At 44.9% G+C, this 14,141-nt stretch overlaps 1 protein-coding gene across 1 annotated transcript in view; it reads right to left on the bottom strand.

The window, feature by feature from the left end:
• The window catches only part of SEC24D (SEC24 homolog D, COPII component), a 377,092-nt gene that overhangs the window by 116,280 nt on the left and 246,671 nt on the right, over nucleotides 1-14,141 (bottom strand). The gene's annotated exons all lie outside the window — the stretch shown is intronic.

Raw genomic sequence — 14,141 nt, 5'->3', positions numbered from 1 at the left:
ACTGCAACTAAGTCTCGATCCATTCAGGAGACAATGATACAATTAACAAACAAAAAGCCTAATATGCTTTCATGAGCAGTGAGGGCCTGCTTGTAGATGGGGGGCTCTGAGGGCCAACTCTCTCCCTCTTTATTGAGACCTAAAAAAAGATTTAACAAAGTCTTACTGGCACATAATGCCCACACGCATACTGTGCAACCCTAGACAGAAACATGTTGGATGCTTGAGAAGTGTTCACAATTTAACAGGCTTCAACTATCTGTCCCGTATTTAAAACTATTTAACTTTTATGCCTCTACAAGGACAGGCCGATCGTGTGCTCATTCCAAATGAGCAGGAAGCATTTTCCGGATCTGGGGAACATGTGGACATTCCTACCCAAGATACCTACTTTCACCCGAATATTCTAGGCATATGCATTCAGGCAGTCTGCTTAACAAAAAGTTAATACATATAAACCTGATCCTTAAATTAACAGAAGGAACAAATTAATAAAAGACCTTCAAGTGGTCTGCTTAACAAAAGCCTGGAGCTCGGGGTTCCTGACTCTCACATGCCACAAACAATGGCAAGCAGAGGATAATTATGGAACAGGACTCCTTACCATACGAGACTAATATGTAAGTGAGAAGGCTCTGCAACAAAACCTGCGATTGTGTCCTCATTTCACACCTGTACCTCCACATGGAAGGATGAAACACAGCTATACATTTAAATAATTGGTATTTTCATGATAAGCAAGACAATCCACGGGATCATAGCTCTAAATGTACAAAATGTCCTGACCCATTCTCTACTCCACAACCCATCTGCTCATCCATGCACACAAGGAGCATGTTTAAAGAAATCTGCTGGTTCTGATGTTAAGCACAATTGTAATGCAAGCAATAGAAAAAGCAGTGCTAAACTGCAAAAGGCATCTTACCTGTAGCGAACGTGAAAGCCATATAGTCTGTGTCACTGAGAGCACAAAATAAAAAATAAACTTTGAGGTTTTTGCGGAGAGCGGGGCTCATGGAAGAATGTGAGGCTTGGAGCAATAAAAGAAAAGAAAAACTGAGCTGCAGAGAAAACACTAAAACTGCGTATGAGATGAGTGCAAATGCGGAGTACTGTTTCCTCAGCATCGTCCAAGTTAGTGTATTAGTGAGCTTCCTTTGAATATCTGTGGAGTTTGGAGTGTCATCATACCTGTAGCGAATGTGAAAGTTATGATCTGTGCCACTGCAAAATAAAAAATAAACTTTGAGACTTTGTGGAGGGTGGGGTTCAGGGCTGAAACCGAGGCTTGGAGCACGAGGCGTTCCAAGCCTCATGTAATAATAAATGAGAGCAAAAAAACGAAGGTGATGTGCACGCTTAAAATGTGTGCAGCCAGGGGGGGAGAATGATTTCCGCTGTGCAGGGGAGATTAGGTAAACAAGCACGGCGCAAGGGCAGTGCAGGGAAGACATTTAAAACAAGCATTTACAATGCAATGGTCTCGGCATTATTAAAGGTAGAGCTATTGGCATTGCTCATGACATTTCTTTTTTTTTAAAAATCATAAATAAATGGCATTGTCATTTATATTGCCAATAGCTTAATCGCTTGCATATGCGAGACCTACTGCATTTGCACCCACACACACACAGAGCCCCCCCACACACACAGAGCCCCCCACACACACAGAGCCTCCCCAAACACAGAGCCTCCCCACACACACAGAGCCTCCCCACACACACACAGAGCCTCCCCCCACACACACACAGAGCCCCCCCCCCCCCCCCACACACACACAGAGCCTCCCCACACACAAAGAGCCCCCCCCACACACACACAGAGCCCCCCAGACACACACAGAGTCCCCCCCCCCCACACACACAGAGCCCCCCCACACACACACACACAGAGCCCCACATACACAGAGCCCCCCCCACACACACAGAGCCCTACACACACACAGAGCCCTACACACACACAGAGCCCTACACACACACACACACACACACACACACAGAGCCCCCCCCACCCCCACACACACACACACAGCCCCAGCCCCCCCACACACACACACAGAGCCCCACACACACACACACACACAGAGCCCCCCACACACACACAGAGCCCCCCCCCACACACACACACAGAGCCCCCCCACACACACACACAGAGCCCCCCACACACACACACAGGCCTCGGTCTTCATCATATCTCGGACATTTGTTAAGGCCGCTTCCAATAGGCCTGGGTACGTGTGGTTAAAGAGTGGAATGGTGAGGCCAATTGGACCACAGAAGTCAACGCTGCACGTGGGTGGTGTTTCCTTATGCTAGCACCAATGGGAGCACCACAGCGTTATGGAATGCGAGTGCTTGGCTTAACTTGACGTGAACTCACGAGAGAAGCGCTTTTGCGTCACACGCGAGTGAACAGAGTGCCGTGCTGACCACGTCTTGAGTCACAGCGCTTAGAGGGGCGAGGCAGACAGAATAAGGAGAGGGGCGCTCTCGGGACAGGTTACATGGGCTCACTCTTACTAGTTATCTGTGGGCCCTCTACCGACTGCACGGAGACCGGAGCATCTTCAGTTCATCTCTTCTGCTTCGTCCAGCGCTCGTATAAATAATTAACAATAACCCGAGCCTCTTTTATAGATTAAACAATGCCTGTCTAGTGTTCATGCGCTTTGAGTGGCGTTGTAGCACTTCCGGCGTAACAGTGATGCTGATGGCCAGACGAAGAATAAAAGAGCCAGAGCCCTGGTCAGCTAGCATTGGTCACTGTAAAGCGCCGATCAGCTCCTCGAGCGCAGAGAGCGCAGCATGGCACGCAGCTGCGATCAGGGGCAGTGATGGGAAAGGGCAGGAGCAGAGGAGCGGTGGCTGAGGGGGGCCGGTGCTCAAGGTCACATGAGCAGGAATGCCCGATAAGGCGCTGGGAACAGCGGCAGCTGGGCCGGCATGACGGAGAAGAAGCCGGCCCTGGAGAGCAGAGACTCCCTCCCACAACCCCCCTCATACCCCTCCCCGATTTGCTGGAGTAAAACCAAAGCCAGGTCTGCCAGCCTACAGGTTACCTCACATGACAGACACTGAAACAGCATCCCCTCTGCGATGCACAGACTCCGACTGATGGGGCTACTGTGCCCTCTAAAGCGGGGTGAATTGTACCCGACCCTTATCTTGTACATGGGCTTTGTGGAACAAAACACAACTCTACTGTTACAATAGACTGCCCGCCGAGACGTGATGGACCCTCAGAGCCGGCGGCTGCCTACATAGGGCAAAACAACCCCAGGCACGTGAAGCAGGAGACCAGCACAGCACACAGGGAGAGTCCACATGGCAGCGCTTAGAAACCCCCACCTCTTCCCCCCCGGAGCCCCGTGTGCCAGGCCCTTATGCCTCCCGTGTGGTAGAGATGTTAATACCACAGCTGTGCAGGTAGGGCATACTTGCCCTAGGGCTGTGCTTCAAATATGGCAGGAGTCTGTGCATGCAGCGTCCCCTTGTACGCGAAATTACTGATTGTTGAAATGACTGTTGAATAGTGTGGTGACAGGGGTAGTAGTGCTTACCTCTCTGCAGCTCTACAGCGCTGGTTGGAGCGTCCGCCTCCTCAATGCAGGTCGGGGCGGTGGGAATTGGACCAGATGGCTTGTTCGGCTCCGCACTGCCCCTGGAGCCACTTGCTTCATGCCGGAGGTAGGCCAAGCCTATACATATACATATACTGCACGTTGGTTTTGAACATCTCACACTTTCTGTGCTAATTGAGTGGAGCTAGACGACGGCTTGCGCCTCCTGGATCGCTGGACCAGACTCCCCACGCCCTCCTTGAGAGCGTGCTGAGCCTGCGCACGGCCTCCCCAGCTCTAGGGCGCCTGTGCTGGATCGTCGGCTGTTGGGGAGCTGCGCAGTGGGTCTTGCGCGGGCTCGGGTCTGCGTGTCTACCTGGTGTGTGCGACGGAGATGGCGGGTGCAGCGGAGGAGGCTGCTGCTGCATTGGCGGCTGAGCTGGGAGGTGAGCCGCTACCGCCTGTTGAAGAGGAGGGGGTGGGGCCAATGCTGGTGGACGGGGTGCTGGTGAACGTGGCTTAGCCCGGTTTGCTGGTGTTTGGCGCCTGGCGATTGTGGCGGCACTGGAGCGGCCAGCGGGATGGCCCAGGCGAGGGCACTGAGGGGGAAGGACCCCGCCCTATCTCGCATGAAATACCGGGACTTTACTCTACAGCAGCTGCAGCAATACAGGGGTATGCCCTGCGGAGAGGACGACGTCGGAGGGGAAGGGTCTTCTGCCCCACCGGGAGAGCGCCGCATCCTACTGGCTGTTAACGGGAAGGTGTTCGCGTGACCAAGGGCCGCAAGTTCTACGGTCCTGGTGAGGAGGGAGAGGGCATGGGAGGATGCTAGTTGTTGGTGCATGTGCATAATGGGCTATTTAACGGCTTGGGACAGTCATCGGTAGGATTTTGTGTACTGTAGAAGCCTGCTCTGGGTTATATGGCTGTGCGTGGGCGCGGCAACATGGTATGTTTCAGTAGCATGTGGGTTACCAATACATGGAAGGGCAAGGGAAGTGGAAAGGGGTGCCAAGGGAGTGTGCATGAGTCTCACTACTAGACTGAGTAAACACCTGAACAAGCGATCAACATTTTTTTAAGCTAAGCCCCGTCCTTTTCAGACTGGGGGGCGTGTTTTTGTTGAGTGACAGATGACGTCACCGTGAAAAATAACACAAAAAACACGCCCCCGAATCTAGAAAAGACGGGGCTCAAAGGGAGTGACGCCCCTCTACTCCAATGGCTGGCCAGCATTTACGAGGCCAGCCAATGGAGAAGAGGGGCGGGTTCAAGCCCCCTAACTAAGAAACATTAAATCTTCGGACCGAACTGCGCTAGCGCAGCCTACGATCCTCGACCTAAAAAGTGCCCCAAAGTGCACGGAAATAGTACTTCAGCAGTGGGAAACTGATAAGGCAAGCAAACAAGTGTAACAACATGAGGAAACAGGAAGCTTTGCTACCGCCAATAGAAACGGAGGAAAGTTGCAAGCACAGGGACCAATAAAAAGCAATGAAAGAAAGGGGGCAGAATGTAAGCCAATTTTAAGATCTATTTAATACTAAAGATTTTACTAGCACAGCGCTGTGCAGGCGAAAACTAAAAATGTCTGCCTACGACAAACATCACGGTGTATTACATCCATATATGCATTCATTTCACAATCATGGTAATAAACACATTCAATAATTCACTTTTGTTCAATTGTACTTGGAGAGCAGAGTAAACCTACCTTAAACAATGAAATGGTCTAAGTGCACTAGTCATAAAGGAATATCCTATTTAATTTAAATCATTCCGGATGTAGCCTGCTCTATTGTGTTCAACAGATATATTAAATGTACGCTGAGTATGCATTATAATAAAAAAAAAACGTGTGTAATTATTTCCACTTTTATTGCAACAACTGTGGATACTGCAGGTTATCCATTTGTGTGAACACGTTCTGTGCCAGGGAAGCTTTCAACTCTGCAACCCATACTGCTCCTGTTCAATATTTTAGTGAAGGTTGGACATCTGCTCCATGTGCAATGTCTATTTTGTGTAGGGATGGGTGAAAGAGAGTAATATTATCTTCTGAAATATGTGCAATATAATAACAAACGTATCCATGACTACAGAGGAGCTATCCCTGCTTTTGTCTCAAATGCCAAAGACAGGTAGTATTAAATTAAATGGGTTAAGAAGGACATTGTATCCCCATTCAAAACACAAAAAGTCCATCAGTTCTCCTTCTACATTCGAGGACTTTCCCAAAACTTTAATTAGAATCCAGGAAACAGCCAAATTATCCCTTGAAAAATGATGCTCTCTTCAGCTATCCTTTACAATCTTCTTCTAGGACAGTCTTCAATAATCGAATAATGCCCACTGTACAAGGGCCAAAAGACAACGTCTGCGTCTCTACTTGAGAACTGTAACATGGTCTTCTATGCCCACTCTTACAAGCTCCATGGGAAGTGTGGAAACCGGCCAGCCTTGGCACGAAAGTCCTTTAAAATGTTGTACTGATGTTCTACCAAAATACTGAGTTTTTAATCTCAACCCGTACTTATATTGACTCCACAAATTGACTACCAGCTTATTGAAAAAGTAGGCAGACATAGGGTTACCAAAAGTAGCTCTAAACCCACTCTATTTGTAACTAGACAATTTGTACAGCAGTTAATATTATGGAGTTGATATATGTGTAACTCGATATAACGGACCTCAATATTTTGACATCCAACCCATCGGATTAATGAGACTCAAAAAAAAGGAAATACTGCTCTGTATATGTAGATGGTCACAATGTAATTCACGCTTCTAAACTGGATTTGCAAACCTCGCTTCAGTGACTTTCTTTTTTAAGTGTGGAATGGACATTTTGTTTGGTGGCCTTTGGAACTGTGTGGCTATGGCACAAATATTTTACTAGCTCAAAGAAAAAGATGAACAAAGAAATATGTTTTATTTAGATCAAGTGAAACCCTGCTTCAAATGACTTGAACGTTTGTGCACAGTGGGATCGAGAGCTACCTACAGAACCAACTGGTCAATGAAAAAATGAACTTTGATGTTTCGAGATGAAATGCTTAGATAACTTATCTGTAATTTAGATTACTTTGATTACATATTTTTCGTCCTAGAAGTAACAGCCTGCCCACTCTCCATACAGTACTTTTACCTCAACATTCTTGACTGGTCATAGCTGGCAGAATGATAAAACAATGATGCTGGTTGCTGTGTCTACCGGAAAGGTGGAGTGGCCAAAGCATAGGACTTGCAGTGAGGCAGCGGCGGAAAACAAAACAGCAATCGCTTTCGTTTAGAAGGTATGGGGTTTGTGTTTCAGGGGTAGATTTCAACAAAAACTAAGTGAGAGGAAAGGGAAAGGGAATGGGATTGAGGTTGAGGACGTTAAGGAGAGTAAACTGCCATGCCATGAGATCCACACCAAAAAAAGAATAAAGTGATAGATGGCCATCAAATGAATCGTACATTTCAGTCCATCCTTTTTTTGGGCCTGCTGTGCCTTTTATACAGAGACCAGCCTTATGCAACTCCGACTTAGTCCTGCTCCTAAATAACAGTGCAGTGCAGAATGCAAGTCTAGGTCCCCTCCAGATAGGAACACAAGCAGCCCAAGAGCATAATGGCCTATTTGAGAGTCATCCGTAAGGTGCACCTTGACTCCAATGGGAAGGTGAGCAAGAGAACCATGATGAGACAAACTGGCCGCACTTAAGGCCGGTTACTCGGAAACCAAAAAAGATAGGCATAATGCCTGCATTAACCTTAACATCCTGTAATTACTTAAGACTGCATACTAGTCCTTATTGTTGCTCACTGTCCTTCTCGACAGAGGCGATATATACAAATTAGACGGGCCTGACGTAGATCTTGGTGGATGGGTTACTCTGTCACAAAGCTCTATATCAGGCCACTGGCCTTTCCCCAATAGAAACAGTTCAGCCCGAATTGCCAGGCCACGTGTCCTCCGGACGCGAGTACAGGCAACCGCAAGCAGGTTTTGGCCTATTTGTGGGTCATCAGTGAAGCGCTCCTTGGTTCCATGGCACAGTGAGCAACTGACTAAGGAGCTGTCTTTTTTCCTTAAAAAACTTGTTGCATCCAGGCTAACCAGTAAGCTGCGATATTGCAGGTGCCATGAAGGCTGTGTATGGTAAAGCACGTGCAGCAGAGCTAAATGTCTGTACCTTGCAGGTCAAAGGTTAAAATCTGACAGAAATGACCCAGTCAGTCTATCGTTCTTCTGAAATCAAGAAAATGAGCGTCAACTATGAAAGGTATTATTTGGGAACAAACTTTGCAAACTAGAAGAAGGAATATTGTGCGCAGTTAACAGTATTTAGGATATTTCCCATAGGGAAAACGCTGAACATAGGAGTAATTGAGCGAGAAGAACGACCTAACTTGTACACTAGAGGGCGGCAGAGGGCTTCTCCGTCCATCATCCCCAAGAATAAGGAACATTCTATGTCGAGTCTCCTCGTTACATTTCCCTGATCCGGCTAAGCATGTCCAAGCAGCATCAGACGAATCGAGACAAATTATACAGGCGAATGATTTCAGCGAAAAGTCGAGGTTCCTCTTAGTACAAGTTACAATAACTACAACAAAACAGTGTGTGCCTACCCAAAGGTCACGTGCTTTACGTGATCTGAGTGGATATTTTCAATTGGAAACATGAAGAGACCCAGTGCTTGAGCAAGAATGGGAGAAAAGAAAGCTGCACGCTCCAGCTGTCCTCTGGGGGAGAGTCGGTGGAACTTCAAAAGGAGGGAATCTCAACCTTGTGGAGCCTGGCCTGAGTACCTAGAGGAGAGACCACCAGCAAATGTGCATCTGGAGACAAAGCTGGGCCAAGGACATGTAACAGATTAGATGCTGGAAACTAAACCTTCAACTGGGACCAGTGCAGCAAAATCAAAATAGATTATTCTGGGCCTGATTCTGAAGAGCTTGAGGAAAAAAGTTAAAGCATATGGATGCATTTTGTACACACGAAGGCAACTGTAGTTCATGGGTCACTGATTAATATAGAAAGTGTTGCCACAACTAGGTTGATAATTTACTATAGAGTCAAGCATGAGCTGATGTTGCTCAATAAGACTAAAGAGACCGAGTATGCATAAAGGATGTGGATCCTCGTACCCGGGCCCGGTCTGGAGTTTATGTAAGGATTAACATCAACAGCAAACGTTTAGCAAAAGATGTTTTTCGCCAATGAAGAACATTACTTGCACAGATCTTGATCAGAAGGTGTTTAAAAAAAGACTATGTGGTTCCAACAAAGAGAGCTCCGTCTCAGCACGGGAAGTTTTATATGACTCATCATCTTTCATGCTTCACCTACAAAGAGATAGATTTAGGACAGTCAGGCAAAGCTGCTTGCGATTCGGGATCGGAGTGCCATCTGCCTAGGGATGATGGAGAGTGTGGTTTCTCGTAAACATTAAAGAGCAAGAGGGGATCACAGCAGGAAGGGGACCCCAGGAAAGCTGTTGTCAACATTGGAGAGAAATTACACAAAAGTGGCCTTCTTCACCTACTGTTCTTGATCTCCAAATAACTAAAAAATATCCTAGAGCGACTTCCAAGGGAAGGTAGTCAAAAAGGGTAAAGATCCACAGAAGTGAAGACTAAGACAGGAGTCACAGACCCAAGATTTAAAGTATGGAATGACAGCTGTCAGCTTCATCAGGAGATCTATTTTCAGGAGATAGCTTAACACCAGGGAAGAAAGTAGCGATCGCCTACACTAAAGGGAGAGAATGACTTCCAACGCACAACTTCTACACTGGACGTAATTCCATAATGTGGGAGAGTTGACAGGTAGAGAATAACAATCACTGGATGCCGTGTTCTTGAATAAACAAATCCGAAAAGGGATTGCCTGGCTTCAGTGCCACGTAAGTGACTTACAACTGAAGCCCAGGCATAATTATGCACTTCAATGGGACAGTGATCTAGGGGTAGCGATAGCGGTGGACACCTGGGATAAAAAATTGCATGGAGCAGCTAAATCATTTATACGTGTACAACACACGGAAAATGAGTACAAACTATTCACTAGATGAAATTTGTCTCCCAGTACTTCCCATGCCATGTTCTATAGCCCCGAGACATGCTGGAAGAATTGTGGTGAAAGCAGTAGCCTTTTTTCATCTGTGGTGGACTGGTGAGCATTCCCATATGTATTGGAAATAAATTGTATTTCATATTAGGAATATAGTGGGGTTCACACTGCCCCAACAGCACCAAGCGGTGCTGCTCTGCAACCTGCAGGGTGGTGGGGGAATCGTACACAGCATCTAACCATCGACTACCCCGACTGTTAAATTGATTTTACATTTATACTGGCGTCCAGGCTTGCAATGGCAGAGGTTCGGAAACAACAGACTGCCCCACCATAACATATGCCGTGAAGCATGATCTGGACTATCTACGCAACTGAGACATTATCAGTTATCCAACGTGATGAAGTTCATACATTTGATGCCGGCTGGCTGCCTTTTAACACATACCTAAAGAGTATCAGGTTATAGGGCAGACCCAGCGTCTATGTAGTAACTGCAATGAAAATGTTTCATTGAATGTACAATTCAGACACAGATGAACAAGGATGTATGAGCCCGTTACTTGCCGGGTGATCTGTCGTAACAAAGAGAGGGCTGGTTAAGTTATGTACAGAATGTTTTTTCTGTATCCTCATGTGTAAAAATGTGTGATAAAGGTGCAAATGTGATGGCGCTTAATATGACGATTTATCAAAATGTTATACATAAAAAGGTTAAAAAAAGAAGTGAAAATCATAGAATAGCCTAGCAGGTTCAGAAATGAAAAGCACCTTCACTGGCCTTCCAAAGGTGCCAAGTGCTGACTAAGCCTTAGGAAGAAACCAATCGGAGAGTGCATTAGAAAGTCAAAATCAAAATTCTTAAGCAAATTAAAACCTGTCTTTTTTTCTGTTTATAGAATATCAAGGAAAGCCTGCAGTGGGGCACACATTGTTCAGACTGAAATTTTTCAGTAACGAGTCAGAATATAAAGTTTCAGAAGCCTTGGCAAGACTTGCGTACTGAGTGAACTATTTAAAGCAGAGAGCAAATCAGCATGTTCCTGAACTGCTAGTGCAAACACTAAAACGGCAACATAAGTGGAAAATGCAAGGTGGAGAGTGCAAAGTATATAAAATATGTGAACGGTGTCTATCTGGAGGAATTTAAAGGTACTCTTCTTCTGAGGATTAAAAACATATCCCTTTCACTTACTGGAAAGATGACTGAGGGCAATTTCTGGGGTCCATGGTAATGCCTTGTTGTATGTCCCTAATCTCCTACATGAATATCTTCTTAAGTGAGTCATCTCTTTTGCGAATGTGATGACTGGGTTAAAAAAACAGTACCTCTTGGTTGGTTCTGTGATGATCTTTAGTCTCAGAAAGACCTTTGTTGATGGTAACAAAAGCTGCTACATACGCTATAATGTTGGGTCATGGGATAGGAGCAATGCAACAAGAATGACGACTAGAGTAACATTTCTTGGACGCATACTTACGTAGTAGGATCAAGGAAACAAAAAACAAAGCATACAATAAAGTTTCAAAAGAGATTTTCGTCCCTGGCATTTGCGCACTGCAAACGTAGCAGGTAAAGTTACAGAAAAAGAGACTGCTTTAGAAATCACTTCCTCTCAAGGGATAAACCCAAGACTGACTTGCTGGGGACTGCACCTTCTGAGGTTTTCCAAAAAGACCCTCAATACTTATACGTGCACATGGAAATGGAGAACATTGTTGTGTAAACAGTTATTCCCATATAGATCTCAAAGATACAGTTGTATCAAAAAGTAATTAAGCCTCCCACCAAGCACAACACGGCTGCTACCACTACAGAGGTAGGAAGGTTTGTACAGGAGGAAACTGGATACAGACATTTGTGATTGCCCTCCCATACATCAACAATCTTCGATAGAAGCTAGGATCTAAAAATATGAGTGGGTTCTTCAGAAACTACTTTTTGTTTTAAGCTTCAGTGTAAGTACCTGCTAATCCTAAATTTAGTACCGATGTACTTGCAGTGGAATTATGGGATAGGTTACAAAAGATAAGAATTTGTAGAGCCACGTTCTGGGATTTAGGATGCTATAGGCCGATTTTGTACTTGTTACTGTCATCAATGTCTCATCAATGCCCAAGTGATAGAAAGATACACAATGAGATTTTTATGTCAAATCATATGTTAGTTGAGCAGGACAAAGCAAGACACTTCTTCAAGCACCAACATTTAGGGGGTGTCAGACTGCCCCATGCAGCATCAAAACGTGAATCATTTTTCAATGTAATGAAGAGGAAAACTTCATATCGTCTTTACATCAAAAATCATAACACAGGGTCTGTTGCCAATCTGCTTTGACTAATTTGAGCTAACCTAATTTAATTTTGTATACTTTTATGTTTTTCACAACTTTGGGTTGCACCACCAATCTCAAGATCCAAAGAATAATTTGGTCCATCTAATGTTGTTTACTGTTAAGGTTGTTTATTCTTCTTTTTTGATTAAAAAAAATCCGCAAAAGCGTTTCATCCCATTTCAGAGGACTTCATCAGGACTCATTAGTTAATATGAGTTTCATGTTTTTGCCTCTGTTTTGAAATAGTGTTATGCTGTGAAGTTCAAGCTGTCTGTAGCTCTGCATTCGGACTGTACCCTTGTATATCAAAGGTAAGTCAAAAGTAATTGGCTTATGTGCCATTGGAGTTTTCAAAGTCAGGACACCAGCAATCTGCGTCTTAGTCCAAGCTTAGTACAAGCCTGGACTAAGACGCAGATTGCTGGTGTCCTGAGTTTGAAAACTCCAAAGGCACATAAGCCAATTACTTTTGACTGACCTTGGATATAAAAGGGTACAGTCCGATTAAGGAGCTACAGACAGCTTGAACTTCACAGCGTAACTATATTTCAAAACAGAGTCAAAAACATGAAACTCATTAACTAATGAGCCCTGATGAAGTCCTCTGAAATGGGACGAAACACATTAGCTGTTTGGTGTTTTTTTTTATCAAAAAAGAAGAATAAAGAATCTTAATAGTAAACAACATTGAATGGACCAAATTATTCTTTGCATCTTGACCTTGGTGGTGCAACCCACAGTTCTGATAAACTTTGTCTTGGTGAAGAAGACTGCTTTGTAGAAACAGCGGGAGCTGTGATGTTGCATACCATTGGAGTGTAATACTCCAAGCATTGGAATTTCTGTGGGATATTTGTGTGGGAAACTTTTGTTTCTTCTTAGGGGGAGATGCGTCACATACTCACTTGGTGTGTATGTTTGGTTTCGCTGTTTCTTTTTTGTATTGTATACTTTTATGTTTTGTACAGCGGAGTGGGTCCTCTTGCATTAATATGCAGTGGTGAGGTAAACAGGAAAAAAGTACACAATAAAGAATAATAATGACAGCTAAGAGTCCAGCAGGATATGGAGTACACTCAATCTGACATCCTTTCATCACATGTGCAGGGATAGAAGCCAGCCAAATAAACTCTTTAATAGCTAATTTTTTTAAGGAGTTTCCTATAATTTGGAAGTCTTGGGATCCCCACCAGAAATAAAGTGTAGGGGCTTGCAAGCAGAGAGGCAGGATGCCATGTTTCAATTGATAGAATGGATGTTAGGGATTCAATTGCATGAATGCTGAATGGAGGATCCTGATGGGAGGATGTAGTGGCAAGACCCTGCCTTCATAGTTATGGCACCCAGTCTTCAGTATGCCTTGTGGATAATACACAGCACTGTGAATTTCATCCTGGAATACACTGGGAGCAAATGGAGTGCTTTCAGCCCAAGTTTCATGTGGTTCTATCTCCTTAGGTTCAGGCAATCTCTGGTGGCCTAAAGTTGAAGTCTTTAACAGCAACCAGATTCTGAAGATGCCCGAAAAGAGCACACTGAAATAGACTAGATGCCCCAAAATTGTTAGTTCAACTCTTGTGTGAAGTTTGTAGGAAAGAATACATTTTCCAGAGTATGGAGAGTTGCATAATAACCCACTGAGCATTGGCATGAAAGATTTGCATCAAAGAGGTTTGTTTCCCAGATTCTTAACTCCAAGCAATGATGAAGCAGCCACTACATTAAGGGAGGAGTCACAGGGAGGAGCAGGATGACCTATTGCTTCCAGCATTAAGATTTCAGTTTTGGTTCATTGAGGCAAAGCAGGACTCTTTCACCCAGTGGTCTAGGTTGCTGGTGGTGTCACACTTGTTGTTTTAGTCCTTTCCACCGTGGCCTTTTCCATGCAAATGTAAATCAGTGTGCCACGGGCATCCAGCTGGAAGTGAATTTCATACTGATTTATTAGTTGGAAAATTGCCCCATTCGGGAGTTGAATTGAATAGTAACAGTGATTCCTTCTTAATTGCAATATTTTCATCCTAGTGCGTCAAAAAGAGACATGCTGAATAACAGTGTGTGAAGCACATTGCATAATAGTCCGTACTGAGTGACTATTTTGCCCTCTTCAGCATGTATTAGATTATCGGATAAATACTGTACAGTACTGGCTCACTGACGCCACCTCAACAAAAAAGAT

Source organism: Lissotriton vulgaris, chromosome 3_1, assembly GCF_964263255.1.
Source record: "Lissotriton vulgaris chromosome 3_1, aLisVul1.2, whole genome shotgun sequence".
NCBI classification, from domain to species: Eukaryota; Metazoa; Chordata; class Amphibia; order Caudata; family Salamandridae; genus Lissotriton; species Lissotriton vulgaris.
The sequence above is the reverse complement of the archived record's forward strand: the minus strand, read 5'-3'. Positions and strand labels throughout refer to the sequence as shown.